General features: G+C 34.4%; 1 protein-coding gene across 1 annotated transcript in view; it reads right to left on the bottom strand.

The window, feature by feature from the left end:
• Nucleotides 1-18,739, bottom strand: part of CTNNA3 (catenin alpha 3) — a 1,729,751-nt gene that overhangs the window by 859,646 nt on the left and 851,366 nt on the right.

The raw sequence follows: 18,739 nt of genomic DNA, 5'->3' as shown, positions 1-18,739 counted from the left end.
TTGGTGCATAGAATCTACTTCGTAAATTTTAGTTAAATGGAATGCACTGATGTAGAAGCACTAAAATGTAGCTGAATAGACACTGGACAAAATGCAGGAGGTCTATGTTCTGCAAACCAGCTGGTGAAAGCAAGTATATAACCTCAGACAAATCACTGAACTATCCCAGGGCAGTTTTTATAAAAAGTTAGGCAGGATGGTTTCTAAGTCCTTTTGCAGCTCCAAAACCTATCATTTTGTTTGGAGAACACATTTGTGACCTATGTTATCAATATATGTCAATACACCCATACTTCAAGAAAAATGGGATCAAGAGTAAGCTCTGAAACGGTTTGAGGTTTAAAATAGTTGAAAGTTATGAAAGCATCAGATAAAACGGACTGTGATAATGTCAGAAGGCCACAGAATTTTTTTAAAATCAGAGTCTGAACGTTGGTTTGCTTTTTTAGAGCTGAGCCTCTAAAATCTGATTCTCCTCATTCTGTGACATTTGTCAATGACCACTACTGACTACCTGCTTGATGATGTCTGAGCTAGAGGTTTATGCTGGTAATTAGAGAGGGAGGGAAGGGGCAGCTGTCAGAAATGTGACTAGAGAAAGGAAAGCATAACATAGAAGATGAAAAAAAAGGTAAAAATTCTAGTTCTCAGGTGATATATGACACAGATATGAGTATTTTACAGAGAAGTCATAAAAATGTACAGAATTACTAAGCATGCAATCCAGTGAAATGCAATCTAATAAATGTCTTATCAAAGCAAAAAGACACAAAACCTCATAATAAAATTTTTCATCCATTCTGAATACCTAGGCTCGAATCCAAAATAATACTTAATGGCCCATAAAAAAAGTGTACACAGACAACTGTTCCATGATATTCATACAGCAAGAAGTGTGAAATGTGAAAGCATTTATGGTGACTCTTCATATGTCAATCTCCTAATTTCCTCAAATGTCTTAAAAAAGAACATTCAGGAAAGCACTAACTTAAAAACAGAATGAAGGGACAGAGAAAGAGAACAAATTATAATAGATTTAATTTTATAGTAGATATGATTTTCCACATATAAACACAATATAATGCTCTCCTGTCTTAAAATTCTGAATACTCTATTCCTCAGTGAGGATCTCCTGAAATTTTGATGACATCAGCCCTCACCATGAAAATACAGTTGCCCCATTTCATAACTGTGAAATTTAGATGTTTGAAGTGTCCAATTTGGGGTGGTAGGTGTTTACTTATTAATTAAGCAATTCTATGGTGAATATCTCTCAAGTTATTTGATTAGAAAGCTTATACATTGTTTTAAAAACGATCCAAAATAGGCCAAGTATTGACCACTTGGAAAGCTAATGCTGAGATTCCCTGAACGGTGTTCCAGCTACCATGTTCATCCTGAAATGTAAGAAGCCTTCATTGCTCAAGAGGTGAATAACCCCAGACCAGAGTAGACCAACTAAATCAGATGTAATATTTTTCAACTGGTATTTCTGAAACTGAGCAGGACCCTGTGGGGCCCTCCTGGGCACCAAAGCCTTTCTGTGTCCCCCGTTTCTTGTTTGTAGGAAGTAGGCTTCATTCAGCCTCCTTGACCTTCCCTAAGTTCCAAAGGGCAGGTTCAAACAGTTGTTAATCAGGGAAAGGAGGGAGTACAGAAATATGGAAGGAACAGTCAAGAAATAATAGTGCAGCCTTGAGGCAGGGTCCTGGTTCCTCCTCAAGGAATATAAATAACAATATCTTTGAGTTCTTCTGCAGAACTAAGGCTCCCACCCAAGTGGAGGATGGAAACTTCCGGCTGAGCACAAGATTCCTGGAGCACCGCCCTGTTACCTCACCACCAACCAGTCAGAAGAAAGTCACACACCCTGCAGCCCTCACTCCAAATTTTGCCTATAAAAACATTTCCCCAAAAACCATCAGAGAGTTCAGGGTTTTTTTTTAGCACGACCCACTTGTTCTCCCTCCTTGGCCCTGCAATAAACCTTTCTCAGCCCCAAACTCCAACATTTCTGTTTGTTTGGCCTCACTGTGCCCCAGGCACATGAACTTGTGTTTGGTAACATTTCCTTCATTCTCTTTGCTGTTACAGACAATGTCAGGCCAACTCTGGCTTACCTTTAAGGACTTAGTCCCTCCACTGCCTCTTCCAAGCAGCCATCTTTCACGCACACACACACCAGTCTGGGCTGGGAGCTCTTCTTCAGTACCGCCTTGACATGCTTTGCAAACCTCTATCATTGCCACCTGTATTTCATTTGCTTTCTATCCCCAGCACCTGGAAGTACCTCAAACTTGGTAAAAACATAGAAACAACAGAAATCCTAATCCATGTTGACTGAATGAATGAAGTCTTGAGTTTAGTATGTCAAAATATTTTTCAGAACAGCAGTGCTCTTTTCATTGAATGCATGAATTAGAAATTAGAATTTATTTCCTTTCAGTGTAGAATTGCATAAGGTCACTCTATCAAATTAATAGTTAACTCTCTCTCTCTCTCTCTCCCCTTGTGTGTTTTATTTTTTAACTCACATTACTCATTAGCTTTTCAATAAGCACAGAATTAGGACTCAGAGACAGTCAAAGTGAAGCCTGGCTTGCCCCATGACTAACCATAGGAGCCATATAATAAATGAATTTCCTCCTCATCTGTAAAATGAGAGAACTGGAATAACTGATCCAAGTGGAAGGTTTCCTTCTGGCTCTGTATTTCTACAATCCTTTACAGTTACCTGGCGTATATTTATTCAAGAAACTACATTAATTTGAACTGCAGTAATTTGGAATTGGTCAGAATATCGACTGAGATAAACCTGTGGTATTAGTTTTTTTTCATTTCTTCGTTTACTCTCTTAAGAAGAAAAGACTAGCTAAACAAATTAACCACATAATGAAAAAGGTTGAGGGCACCTCTAATGCAAACTGGCCTTTAAGTGCTTTAGAAGTATCTATTTACTTACAAACAATGTAATTGCAATATGTGCAGGCCTGACACTGTTCAGACTAGTATTTTGATGAGCTAATTAGAGATCATCCTTATCTATTAATTAAAACAACACTAGGCAGTATCTGAATAGTTATAATAGTTGCAGTTATTGTATGTCCTTAAAAGGGATTCAATCTAAAGCAAGTATTTTCCAATTTAATTAGTTTCCCTTTCAATTCATTCAAATTAGGGATGTTTGACTATGTTTATGTTAAATGAAATTATTTTGGAAAAAAGCAGCTATATTAAAATAAATTACAAGAATTTTGACAGAATGTTCATTAGATCCAAATTTCAGGATTGCAATAAGAAGAGCATTATATAGGTAATCCTTATTTCCCAGAGTATAAGGATAGCTCAACAAAATCGGCACTTGTCATGATTTGTCTGTCTACAAAAATCCATTCATAGTAGTATTTTGTTGAATTGAAGCATTATTTATGAAATGAGTGAAAAAAAGCATTTCAAATCAATAATCATGTACTGAGGGCTAACATGCCAGGTCCTGTGATTGTATAACATATGGGAAATACACAGATAATTAATTGTTTGGAACTTACAATTAAGCAGTTACAGAAGCAAACATAATATAAAGTACAATAATTGAACTGCCATAAGAGGTATGTGGAAAAAAGCTCTATGAGCTCCAGAGTTAGGAAAGATTATACCTCTCTGCCAGAAAATAGGAAGAGAAGCCAGTATTTATTGCCACATGCCAAGCTGTTTTACAGTTTCCCATGCACTTTTTTTCTTAATATGAACATTAACCCTTCAAATAATATATTAGTGTTGGATTAAAAGGAGAAACAGTAATAGCTTGCTAACAATAGGAGGCAGGAATAAGAAATAGGCATAAAGAATCAGGAAAGACCCTTGCTTTGCCGCATGTCAGAAAACACCAAGTCTGTATACCTGGCTAGAAATATTTCCAACTGCCATTGGTTTGAATTTAGGCATAAGTTCTTCTAATTAGATTGGATTTCTTCTAAATTAGAATTTACTGTGTACTCTTGATTTTCACTGCTTAAAGGAATTAAGGCTCTCTCCTGAGCTTAGTCCCAATCACTACTCTTGTTCTTTTGAGTAGTTTATGTTTTTTCCAAATAATATTCATTAGGCAACTCAATTATAGGGAATGGTTCTGTTCCCTGGTTATTCTTAGTCGATACCTGAGTGAAAGTGGTGTATAACACTAGTCATTTATTTGGTAACAGACTAGCCTATTGATTGGTGAAGGCTTGTAAAATTAATGACCGAGAAAGCCACTTAGCCTCATAGTGTTCAATGAAATCCCCAGAGTTCTTTGAACCTTGTTTGCAAATTATTGTTGTTATGTCACTTGCTTTTACATACATGCAACAGTTTCTTGTTTAAACCTTCGAAATTTGTTTTATATAAAGGTTTTTCTTCATCTCTGTGATTGGCTAGTCCTTTGTGAAATTTTCAGAAAGATTTATATTGAGGTATCAGTCAGTAGCCTAAGAGGTATGAAGAAATTGTTTCATGAATCAAACCATGTGTGTCAGTGGGAACATCTTCATGCTGTTCCTTTTCATTATATTATAGAGTCAATGATTTACAATATAATTCCCCCCTTTCTCTGGAAGTAGAACAGAGACTAAGTTGATATTCTCTCACAAACAGTTGTTTGCAACATTTGTTTAAAGATAACTCTCTACTATGGTTCTAACATCTTGAAGAGTCAAGCTTCCTTCCCCCTAATTCCTACATTTGGTTCATAATAAATCTGGTTTCAAATAGTAAGGATATGTTGGGTTCTGGAAAAGAGTGCAGTGAGAACTAGAAAATGTTTTAAAGATAGTGTTTATACGCATTTTGTGGAACCAAGAAATATGCAAGTCTTAGCAGAAAAAAAAAACTGCAGTTAAGGAGACAAACTAATGTACAGATTATAGTGCCTTGTGTAATTTTTTAAAAGAAAGAGATCCATACAAACAATAAGGTACACTTCCTTTAAGAAATAAGACTTGAGCTGGGCTTTAAAAAAAAATGAGTAGCTTTTGCATTGACACAGAGAAGTAAGGGATGTCATGCTAGGCAAGGAGAAGAGAAAAAATAACAAAAGTGTGGAGTGGGCATGATCTAGATATGAAATGATGACTAACTATCATTACTAATATATCCTCTCAACATCTACGAGATCAAAATTATTACTTTTGTTGCTTAAATTGTCTTCAGTTTGTTTGTTTGTTTGGTTGGTTTTTGTCTGCTTGATGTATCATTTTCTGATAGAGGATGCTAAAATTCTCCCATTCTGATAGTTTATTGTCAATTTGTCCTTGTAACTCTGTCAGTTTTTGCTTTACATATTTCAAAGCTATCCCATTAGGCGCTTACAAGTTTGTCAGTGTCATATCTTTCTGATGGATTTTTCCTTTTTTATTAGATTGAGCTACTCTTTATTTATAGTGAGTTTTTTCCATAAATTCAATGTTTTCTCATACAAATAATGCTATAATTAATCTTTATATTAATATTATTTTTAATAATAGACAAAAATAAAATATTTCTTGTGATTAATATTTGCATGATATATCGTTTTCTATTTATCTTCAAATTTTCTGGGTAGATTTATTGCAAGTGAGATCCTTAGAAGCAGAATATAGTTGGATCATTTTATATCAAATCATATTACCTTTTAATTCATATTCATCTATTATGATTATTGATATATTTGGACTTAATTCTGTTATCTGATTTGTTACTTCATGTTTGCTTCCTTAATTCTCCTTTCCTGATTTGTTTGGTTAATAAAGTTGTTATAATTTTTTTTTCTTAACGTGTTTGGGATCTATAGACTATTACCTCTTCCCTTTCGTGCTGCCTTTAATTTTTAACATATGCAGATATATTTTCTCTAGTAAAGTTTCTAAAGTTATTCAGTATTTCTCTATTCATTCAAACACAGGACCCAAGCTTAAATTACTCACTTATTTTTGGATCTTTTCAATTTTTATCTAGAATGTTTATTTTATCCTCCTGTAACCAAAAAAACCCTAGTTATTCTTATTTTTCACAGATAGTAGTGTTTAACGTCAATTTTTGATCTCCCTGTTATTTTCTACATCTCATGATTTCAATCTGGATTTACTTTTCTTCTTGCTTAAGCACATCTTTAATGGTGCTTTTAGTAGAGGTTTCTATGGGACAAATGTTCTCATGTTATGTGTAAAAATATCCTTATTTTGGCCTTCTGAATATTAATTAGTTTTGGTTTATTAAAATACAAATTCTAGTTTGACAGTGTTTTCACTTAGCACTTTTATTATGTTGTCCCTCTTTTCTGGTATCCAGTGTTGTTGAGAAATCATCTAACAGTTTAATGGCCACAGACCTAATTTTATACCCAGGCAACTGCAAGCTTGTGTGTAAGCATCTTTTGATTTAAAATAGGAATAATCTAGTCAGCCCTGAAAAAGGTGTTAGTAAAATGAGAGAAGAGTATACTGGATCCTCCCTCTCATGAGAGAGTGAAGAGCATATTCCCATCAGTTCTTATTTTCACCCATCAAAAATGAGAAGTACAGGATCAGAGATAACTTCATTTAAAGTACATTTTGCATTATTACCAATGAAAATATTCCATATTCTCCCTAGGGCCCTTAAGCATTGTTTAAAGAATGTCGCTGTTAAACAAACACCAAATTCTTGAAGATTTAGACATCATCAGACTAATAAAATAGAACATGTTGATATATTTAAAGTTAATGTACAGTAATTTAGTACTTACTGAAGACATATTTGAAACCAAACTTATCAGAACAGTAGATATGTTGAAACACCTTGGGCAGCAAATAGATTTTTTGGTGTGTCTTTGAGGAGTATCTATGCTGCAATATTAATTATGGAAAACCACCAAATGAAACTGTAATGACAATGATACTATTGGAGTGCCACAGGATTATTTTCAGATTTTATTTCATAACTGAATCATATTTTATTATTACTCTAAAATATTTATATTGCACAACTGTGCATAAAATCCTCCACTAGACAATTCAGTAAAGAATGAACAAATTAGGAGGCGATAATGAAGCCACCCCCAAATTCCAGATGGATACAAAGCTAATTTGATCTTCAGGGTCCTGCAATCTGTTCTTTTTATTTATTTTAAGCATTACACATTTACATACCTTCAAATCAAAAAACCAAAAAGCAGATGCGTTTATAATGGAATACTTCATTCATGAGGGGAAAAGGACAAAAAGCATAACTTATTTTGTAATGGTTTAGTGGAATCTGGTTGAATATTCAAGGTATCAAAAATTCCACATAACAGAAATAATCAGGCAATGGGAAAAGAGAAAAAGTAGTAATATTGTAGTAAATCCTATAATATAGTGGCCAAATCACTGGTGTGGGTTTTTTTTTTTTTAAGTAATTTCTTGTTTTATTATATTTCTTCCTTATTTGGTAAGTTTGAATGAAGATGTTGAAACGTTTTTAAGCTGGTATAGTGGGTTGAATAGTGTCCCCCCAAATTCATATCCACCTAGAACTTCAGAATGTGACTTTATTTTGAAATAAGTTCTTCGCAGATGTAATAAATCAAGGTAAGGATTTAGATGAGATAATACTGGATTAAGGTGTACCCTAAATCCAATAACTGGTCTCCTCATAAGAAGAGGAGAGGACACAGAGAGACATACAGAGACACAGAGAAGATGACCATGTGAAGTTAGTGGCAGAAATTGGAGTGATGCAGCTGCAAGTCAAGAAATGCTAAGAATTGCCAGGCTAAGAAGTACGGGGAACCACCAGAAGCTAGGAAAAATTATTCCCTACAGGCATCAGAGGATGGCCAGGTTGACACCTTGATTTCAGACTTCTAGCTTCTAAACTGAGAGAAAAAAAAAAATTCTATTGTTTTAATCCCCCTAATTTGTGGCAATTTATTAAGATGGCCCTAGGAAACTAATGCAGCTGGTAAAATTTACTCAATGTAAATTTTGAAATCTTTTGAAAGCTTAAACTTTTGACTTTGGAAATCTTTACATATTCATGAGAAAAAGAAGCACATGGAAGGTGGAAGATGTGAAACCTTTTTCTGCACTGAGAAAATATAAATCAAATCGGACCCTTAAGAAAAGTCCATTAAAAAATGTACACATGGTTCTCATTCCGAAACTACTCAAAATGTGTTTATGTACTATTTTGACTAAAGCATTCATTCAAAAGTTACAAATAAAAGTTATGAGGAAGAAATGTTGTCCAAAGGCATTTCAGAAAGAATAAATGGAAATTTATAATCTGAAAATAACATCTTTACTGCTTCCTTGTTGATCTAAATATTTCATCTTATTTCACAGGGTATTAGTTTCAAGTTTGAAAATTAATTAAGATAATCATTATCTAACAATCAATACCTGATCTTTATCCCTGCTTTAAAAACTGTCATGTGCTTATGAGAAGCCAGAAGACTGTGATGGTGGAGAGGGAAGAATACAGAATCATTATCTTTAATTTTACCCCGCAAATTTAAGAGTCAGCAAACTTGTTTTCTTTTTTCAAAATCTAAATTTATTTAATCTTTTATTAGGTCAGAAAACTTTGCTATTCTATATGCTTCATTCATTCTTTGGGTGTGTTTTGTTAATCAATTTGCAATACCACGTAGCACTGGATTTAGGTGTATGCTTACATGCAGTAGCATATAACATATGATTTTTTTTCTTTGATCACTCCCTAATACCATTGCATTTTGATTAATGTTCTTAGATAACAAGGCAACAATTTTCGTTCTTTTTTTTCTAGCTGAGTAGAGTATGTGAGTAGAGTAAGATCAAGGCTGAAAACTGAAAACCTATCAAGCCTGTTCATTTTAAGGAGTTCAGGCCACTGAAACAGTAAATCTTGCTTTTTGGCTTAGTTTCAGGTGACCAACTTTTCTCTGAATTCTACAGTTTTCTCCTCTACTTCCAAAGGTACTTTCAAACTTCCTTCAGATTATCAAAAAGAAATTCATTGCCAACATGGCAACAATCAATCAGCCAAATAACATTTTCTAGGGTCATTTCAGAGATTTTAAATTAATATTTCTAAACTATTATATCCTGCTTTCATCACGTGCCTTGCTACCAAAAACTTTGCATGTCTTCTAATGCCTCATGAAAGAAAGTCTAAACTCCATTCACCCTGGCAAAGACAGCCTTTACAACCTGGCTCAGAAAATGCTTTTCCAATTTCCTCTTCTAGGATTGCACATTCAACCCCTATTCTCCATGATGTTGGGCCCATCCATTCACTGTTTCTGAAATACCCTATGTGTATCCCTGTTTCACCTCCAGCTCAACAGAAATGTCCATCACTCTTTTCATACATCCAATTCCCCTACCTTTAATCCTTACACTTCCTTTGAACTAACAGCTCTTAACACTTGGCCTGATAATTTGTCATTTAATCACATAGGGCTGGCAAAAATTTGAAAACACAATTTTTTATTACTAATTAATTTTCACAATAGAAATTTTCACTGCCTGCTTGACATTCACTCTATGTTTGACCATCACTCCATGCTTGACCAACTGGGCAACTGAATCTGAATCAAAGACAGTGAGATGAGGTATGGCTCAAAGATTGGATAAAGGCTGAGGATGAGGGTCTAAGTCAAGGTGGAGCTCAGAAATAGATTGTGTCAAAATGAATGCCAGGTATTTTCTTGCAAACATCCTTATTTACATTTTGAACTGGCTAGGTCAAACACCATCCATGACAAACAAGCTAATGGCCATGTGAACACTATACTGCTTTGACTACATATTATTTTATGTATCTTCTGTTATTTCTTAAATTGTGTCATATATTATTACTGAAATCCAATGGTTAACATGGATATCAACTTGAACATAAATTACTTGATGAAAGGCCCCTTTCTCTGACTCTTCTCATACTTTTCAGTATAGTACCACCTGTGATCATAAAAACATTTGCTATTTCTTATTAAAATGCTATTATTAGATATTTAGAATTTAGGAAAGTGGGTGCAAATCCAAAAGAAAACAGTGTACTTGCAATTGTTGAGGTCAAAGATGAATCCTTTAGAAGGCAATAGGCAATTCAAAGGGATTTAAGACTTAAATTTGAGATATGAAACCATAAAACTCCTAGAAGAAAACATATTGGTCCAATGTTAAGGGCAAGCTCCTTAACATTGGTCTTGGACATTATTTTTTCCATTTGACACCAAAAGCAAAGGCAACAAAAGCAAAAATAAACAAGTGGGATTATATCAAACTAAAAAGCTTCTGCATAACAAAGGAAACCATCAACAAAAGGGAAAGGCAATCTAAGGAATGAGAGAAAATATTTGCAAATCTTATATCTGATAAGAGTTCAATATCCAAAATTTATAAATTTATAAAGTATACAACTCAATAGCAGAAAAAAAAAAAAAAATCCAGTTAGAGACTGGGCAGTGAAACTAAATAGCAAGTTTTCCAAAGAAGACATACAAATGGCCAACAGGTTCATGAAAAGGTGCCAGACATCATTAATCATGAAGAGGATGCAAATCACAACATCAATGATATATCACCTCACACCTGTTAAAATGACTATTATCAAAGAAACAAGGGATTACAAGTGTAGGCCAGGGTGTGGAGAAAAGGGAACCCTTGTGCACTGTTGGTGGGAATGTAAACTGTTACAACCATTATTGGAAACAGTATGGAGGTTCCTCAAAAAATTAAAAATAGATGTCCCACATGATCCAGCAATCCCACTTCGGGATATATATCCAAAGGAATTCTAATCAGAATCTCTTAGAGGTATATCTGCAGTCCTATGTGCTGCAGCATTATTTACAATAGCCAAGATATGGAAACAACCTAAGTATTAGTCAATGGATAATGAATAAAGAAAAAATGTGATATCTATCTATCTATCTATCTATCTATCTATCTATCTATCTATCTATCTATCTATCTATAGATACACACAAACACACACACACACACACCCACAATGAAATATTCAGCCATGAGAAGGAATTCCTGCTGTTTGCAACAACTTGGATGGACCCTGAGCGCATTATGAAATAAGCCAGAGACAGAACAACGAATAGTGCATGGTAGCACTTACATGTGGAACCTTAAAAAAAGACAAACTCATAAAAACAAAGGGTAGAAAAGTGGTTATCAGGGGCCAGGGGTGGGGAAAATAGGGAGAAATAGGTCAAAGGGTGCAAACTTTCAGCTATAAGATGAATAAGGTCTGAGTATCTAATGTATAACATGGTGACTACAGTTGATAATGTTGTATTATATAATTGAAATTTTCTAAGAGAGTAGAACTGAAATGTTCTTACAAAAAAAAACAGAAGAAAAAGATAAACATGTGAGGTGCTGAATGTGTTAATTAACTAGATGGAAGGAATCCTTTCACAATATATATCAAATCACTGCAATGTACAAATTGAACATCTTACAATTTTGTCAATTATACCTCAATAAAGCTGAATAGAATTTTTAAAAAGGCAATAGGTACAGGAGCAAAAAGCTGAACATTCTCAGAAGGAAGATAACTATAATTCTCCATAAAGTGACAGCAATACTTTGGTGCTGTCACCAACTTTTACAGTGAAGTGACATAAGTGAAACATTATGGAGATACACGAAGAATAAAAAAAAAGTATTAACTTTGCAGAATAGACTGCAGTATATTTTCTAATGTGGATAGTTCCTAGCAAAATCAATAATTTAAATTTACCAACACTTGTCCTAATTTGTAAAATATAAGTGTACTTGGCAGTTAAATGTAAATCTCATTTTTTCCTATAAAAGATGCTCCTGCTGTTTGTAAAGTCTGTTTTATAATTTTTAAAAATTTTACTCTGAGTTTCCAAGGCTTTGCATTAGCAGTAATATTTTTGTTAATTCATCACATAATCCCTGTAATATTTTAAAAATCCACCACTAATCAAAATTGCCTTAAGACAAGAAAAAGCAGCTTTTGGACTTACAGTTAGAATTTAAGATAGAGGTGGGCCAACTATGGTTCAAGAGCCAAATCTGGCCCATTGCCTGTTTTTGTATGGGCCACAAGCTAGGAACGGTTTTTGCATTTTTAAAGAATTGAAAAAAAAATCAAAGAAAAATAATATTTCATGATATGTCAATATTATATGTAATTCAAATTTCAGTGTCCATAAAAAAGTTTTATTGGAACACAGTTCATTTGTTTATGTATTGTCTATAGCTACTTTTGTGCTATGGGGTACTTGCAGCAGAGGGTGTATGGCTCACAAGCCTAAACTATTTAGCATCTGGTCCTTCATAGAAAAAGTTTGCCTATCTCTGATTTCTGAAAAGGAAAAACAAAATAATTAAGCTTTATAAAATAGGTTGTGAGTTTCAAATTACTTCTTCTATGTGCAATTAGACGAGAACATTCTATGTTCCAGTTATATATATCCCCAGAACAACTAAGCACATACTCAGCTTATAATTCATAACTTCAATAACACTATTTTAAGAGCAATTTTTTCACAACATTTAATGTTTTTATTTTAATACAAACCAATACAAAAGATACAATATACTAGTTGTGACCTGCAACGCAAGTAACAACCCCACTGGTCACGAAAAACTTACTGGTCTGTATAAAATCTCTAGCAGGTACAAAGTCATGTTATCTAAAGCAAACAAAATGAAATAACCCATTGTGGGAATCAAAATGATTTTCTAAATAAATGTTAAGGAAAAAAATTATTCAGAGCTACTAAGGACATCCTAAGCAATATTTTTGTTTTCATTTTTTTTCTACTTTGCTATTAGAGGCTATCTAAGCATTGTTTCTTCTAGATATTGAGAAAAATACATAATTTCTGATAAGTATGCTACTAGCATTAGTGTTCTTTTAATGAGTACAAGATGTTGATGTGCTAAGTGCATCTTAAATGCACTGAATATGAAATTCTTCTGCATTAATGTGAAAAGGAGATGTTCTAAATTAAAGACTGTGATGGTTAAACCATTTATGATTATACTATCATCCCACACTATCAAACATATATACACTTTTCTATTCTCTCTCCAGTTGCTTAAGCAAATGACCAGGAATAGAGAAATGCCCGTATTTCTTATTTATAGGTCACTTACTTTATTGGTTTGCATGTCAAACCAAAGCAATCATAAAATCCCTTTAAAAAGTTGACACATTTGGGAATCAAATAATTTTATACAAAATAGAGATATTTCCAAAAATAGGGATGTTTTGCACTGTATCTCATACTATATGTGCAATTGGGTTCTTTTCCTGTCCAAAGTATAGATTTGTAGGTGGCCTTAATCAAATTGCTTATTCTTTCTTCATTTGTTGTGTATTCCTTAAGCAAATTTTTTTTAGCATCTACAATGGAGTAAGTACTATGTAGGGTGTTATACAGAAAAAAAAAAAAAGAGATGAATCAGAAATAACTCTGCTCTCAAGGAAATCATAAACATGTAAGAGTATTAATCATATGCCCAAATAACTGTAAGGTAGAAAATGATGAGTATACCTGAGAGAGGTACAGATAAGACACTTTGGAAGGTCAGAGGGAGAAGCTATTACTTCCAGCTGGGAAGATCCAGGAAGGATGTATTGATGAGACTGCATTTGAGCTGCACCTTAAAGGATGGTTAAGAAGGGTAAATCAAATTGACTGGCAAGGGCATTCCACAAGCTAACAGGGTGCGTAAATGACAGGTGAGAATGTGGTGAATATGTGGGTGAAGAGGAAATTGGTATTTGCTTGCCCAGTTATAGCTAAGTCAAGAGATGCAGCTTGAGGTCAGAACATGAAGGCAGTGCAGTCTGGAAGGAAGCCTTGGATACAGACAGCTTTAGATTAAAATCCTGGCCCTAGATACTGACTATCTGGGTAAACTAGGACAATTTTAGTCTTGACAGAAAGTCTAAAAAATGCTTACCTGACTTGCAGGGTCACTGTAAAGACGAGAAATATATATGCATATTTTCTAACACAATGTCCGGCACATTATAGATGCTGAATAAGTGGTAGCTATTATTGTGTCCATATTATATTGAATAATAGGCTAAGAATCTCAGACAGTTGGGTAAGATTTATTGTACCAACTATGGGAAAATACCACAAGGTTGTCAGTATCCAGAATGAGGAACTATTTTGTAAGACAGTCAGAGAGCTAACTAGTGCTTTTTAATTGGGACTGCCTATTACAATCATCTTGTGACCTTTGTAAACAGTGGTATGACTGGGCCTCACCCCAGACCAATGAAATCAGAATCTCTATGCCTAGGGCCTAGGGCATGGTATTTTTAAAAAGTGTCCCAGGATCTCTAAAGCAAAGACAGAGCTGAAAACTACTGTTGCTTTAGATGGAAGTTGCTACAATTAATACGAGAAATATAGAAATCCAGCAAAATACATTTTATTATTATAATCTGAGTCATTTTTACTTTACTACATATCAGTTTTCAGATCGTCTTTCTCTGTTTCTGTGCCATACTCTTTTGCTTGTACCGATCCAGTACCTAACACAGGACCTGACACGATAAAGACCAAGTAGATATTTGCTGAATGAATGCAGGTTTGACTGATATTATTCCCATTCCCCACAGATAAAAGTGACAACCTGAAGAACAATATGGGTAAGATGGATACTATGTAGCAATATTTAAGATATTTACCCTTTAATCCTTGTTTTCTTTTGCAAAAGCTGTCATTTATTAAAAGTTAATATTTACATCATGTTCATAATAATGAGTAAAATAGCTACATCTAAAAACTAAGATCACAGCCAAAATATGCAAGGGTAAATTCAAACTTGGCAACATAATCTTTAGATTTATTACCAACAATATCAAAGTAATGTTGTCAACAACTTTTTTTAAAAAAAAGATTGTATTTTACCTAGATCCTATACATAGAAATATTTTTAAAAAATTTTTTATCATGTTCATTACAGTAGTCCTACCATATTATTTTGTGAAGCAATTGATAGAGTTATGCTGTTAAATTTGCTAATAATCCTAAGAAATACTTTTGTTCATATTAAGTATGAATAAAGGAATATTGAGCTATGCTGAGGAATGAGTACTAAGGGAATACCTGTGGTTTCTTAGAAATTGAAGGGAATTTAGAGGTGGTCTGGGAGACTATTTCACCAAAATCAGGAAATTCCTCTCCTCCTGAAATGTACTGTGAAGGAAAAATCTACTTGCTTCTTGTCAAATTACTGAAAAACTTATTGAAATATCAAAGCTCACCTTCAACATGGAGGCCCAGATCTTGGGGCTCTCTCCTGATATCTTACTGGGTTGATAGCACTTCTAAGGACCAAACTGATTCAAAAATAAAACAAACAGATGGCAAATTCTACAGTCAGCAGAAGTAATGTGGGTATTAAAATGTTACCAGCAGGCTCCTTAATGGCTCTTATTTTGACAGGTGTCTACTCAGGTGCTTACTGTTTCCTAAGCAATGTTTTCTCTATTTCTGTGTATAAGCGGCCCTCACCTTTTTATGAGTATCTATGCCATCGCAGTATTTACTATACATAAGACAATCACAACCATTAAACTGTCTCTAATCCTTTCCCCTTGTGGTTACATAAATTATTTGTTTACCCTGAGAGTACATGAAATTTTCATAGGCACAATCTAGGATTGCATCTATCCAGCTTTCCTCTCAAATAAATCTTCTGTAAATATTCAAACTCATGTATACCTCAATGTAACCACATTGTAAGCCCTGTCTGCTGCTTTCACATGAACAATCCAGGCTGGCTAACAGGCCCATCTCACAGCCAAGAGAATGCTATGATCAAATTCTAATTCTCTCTGGTTTGGTTCACTTAATAGCCTTCTCATGGAGGAGGCCACGGATATTCTGTAAATGGGGTCTCAGGGAATTCATTGCAGTCATATCTTCTTAAACTATCATATGCAAATGTTTCATTCATGCAACAAATTTTTGTTGTAGGGACTATTTTAAGAATACTGTGATGAACAGAAGTGAAGTCACTGCACCACAGGAAATTGTGTTCTAGAGAACAATAAATAAATAGAAAGGAAGTCAGATATATGCTATGAAGAAAAATAACACACATTAAAGGGAGACGGTGAATGGGGCAGGGAATATTATTCTAAGGATAGTCAGGTAAGTCATCTTTGAGGAGGGGACATGGAACAGAGATATGAAGGTAGTGAGTAAGTGAGCCAGGACATCATCAAAGGGAAGACCATTCCAGAAAGAAATATAAAAGCAAACAGAGAGCCTGGAGATTATAGTGTACTAAGAGAAAATGAGGAGAAACAAGGAGGCCAGAGTGACCAAAACACAATGAGAGTGGAGGAGAGTAATAAAAGAAGGGATTAGAGAGATTTGGATCCATGATGGTTAATTTTATGTGTCAACTTCACTGAGACATGGGGTATCCAAATATTTGGCCAAACATTATTCTAGGCATTTCTGTGAGACTGTTTTTGGATGAGATTAACATTTAAATTGGTAGCCTGAGTAAAGCAGATTGCCCTCCCTAATGCAGATGAACCTCATCCAATCAGTTGAAGGCCTGAATAGAATAAAAAGGCTGACCCTCTCCGCCACAGGCAAGGGAGAATTCCTCCTGTCTGGCTGCCTTCAAACTGGGACATCGGCTTTCTCCTGTTTGGGGACCAGAATTGAAACACTGGCTCTTCCGTGGTCTTGAGTCTGCCAGCCTTCATACTGGAACTACACTATTGGTTTCCCTGGTTTTCAGGCCTTTGGACTGAGAATGGAACTAAACCATTGGGTCTCCTGGGTCTCCAGCTTGCTGATCACCCTGCAGTTCCTGGGATTTTAGCCTCCATAATCTCAGAGCTAATTCCTTTATCTATTTACCTATCTGTCATCTACCTATCTATCTATCTATCTATCTATCTATCTATCTATCTATCTATCTACGTCCTATTGGTTCTCTCTGCAGAACCCTAATTAAAATAAGAGCTTAGGAGTTTAAGAGTGACATGATCTACTTACTATTTAAAAGGATCAGCCTCTATACAGCATGTCAGACTGTGTTGGGGCAAGGGTAGAATCAGGGAGAACAGCTAAGATGCTATTACAATAATACAGGCAAGAGACAAAATAGTGGCTTTTACTTGGGTGATAGTAGTGGAGATAATGAGAAGTAGTGAGTCCATATATATTTGAAGATTGAGCCAAGAGGATTTGCTGATGAGGGACAGCAGAAGAAGAGAGAAGTTGAGAATGATTTCCGGAATTTTTGTCTATAAGCCAAAACTGACAGAGTTTCCATTCGATGGGAAAGGCTTGAGAAGAGCAGGTTTGTGAGAGAAATTCAGAGTTCTGCTTTAGAGCCATTTATTTTGAGAAATCTACTGGACAAGCAAGTGGAAAGGTTCAGTAGGCAATTAGATACACTCGTCAGAAGTTCAGAGAGAAAGTCAGGGATGGGGGATCTAATTTGCCTGTAATCAGTATACAGACAACATGTAAAACTAGAGAGCTAGAGGAGATCTCCTAGTGAGCTGATGTGTACGTCGAGGATTTCTTCAGAAACGGGAGTAATCTCACATGGCTGGAAGGGAACATTTCATAATTCACAGAACACCCAACACAATATAGCCTTATAGAAGTCAGTAAAATGTAGGAATTACATTGATATAATAGGTTGATGTTGGCTTTTCTCTTTATTTTGTGGTAATTCCTACCAAAATGCTATTACTTCATCAGTCACTTCACTCATTTTATGAGACATATTAAAGTTATTCAAGTATGTGATTAATATGCATACTATAATTTTTCTTTTTTATTATTGTTTTCAGATTATAAAGGTCTAATAGGCATGTTCTTCATACTAATATATACTGAATAAATTATTCTGATAATTACACTCTCTAGGCTAACATTCCCTTGTGATATGACTCTAGGCAAGTCACTCCTATTTTTGTCTTGATCAAAAGTAATTTATTTTGGTTTTAGTTTCTATGAAAAATGTTTCTATTTAGGAAAGTTATAAACACTGCAATAGGTGTTACTACATCCAAACTCTTGTTTAAAAGTCCTGCTTAACATGGAGGGGATTTTTAAATAGTTTATATAGATACAGATAAATTAAACAACTTAATATACATAGAAAACCTAAAATACATACATATATACCTGAAAGTGCAATATAATATAATGCTAATATAAAAATGACTGCCATATTAAAATATGGGATCTTTCAAATTTACATATTTTATTGTGATATTGTAATACAATTTTTCTACTTTATCTTTCCAGAAGTTAGAATAGCATATTTTGGGTAGAAACTATAAAATAGTAGAAAGAGAATAGGACTGAGAGCCCCACCTATGCCACCGTTGGTATATCAAAAAATCACTTAACCTCTTAAGATACAACTTTTCCTTATTTATAAAATACAGATATAAGAATAAATGGTTGCTAATGTTCCTTCTGACTCTAACATTTAAGAATGCTATGATTCAATATGAGTACTTATTTGTGCGTGTGGTTTTAGTGCAGATCTGTAAGGAACTATCGTTTTATTCCAGAAAATTTTCATTGACCATATTTTATGCAAGCTATATAGCAGAAACACGGTCAGGAGTAGGCTCTAATATTATCATGTAAAAGAAACATAAATATATAGTTTCCAGTACTGTGTCAATAACTAATCAGACAGTCCAGAATAATTTTGGGCATGTGTACTTTTATCACAACCATAGTGTTCCATTAATGTGGTTTTTCTTGTTGAAT

The sequence above is a fragment of the Balaenoptera musculus genome, chromosome 16 (assembly GCF_009873245.2).
Source record: "Balaenoptera musculus isolate JJ_BM4_2016_0621 chromosome 16, mBalMus1.pri.v3, whole genome shotgun sequence".
NCBI lineage: Eukaryota > Metazoa > Chordata > Mammalia > Artiodactyla > Balaenopteridae > Balaenoptera > Balaenoptera musculus.
The sequence above is the reverse complement of the archived record's forward strand: the minus strand, read 5'-3'. Positions and strand labels throughout refer to the sequence as shown.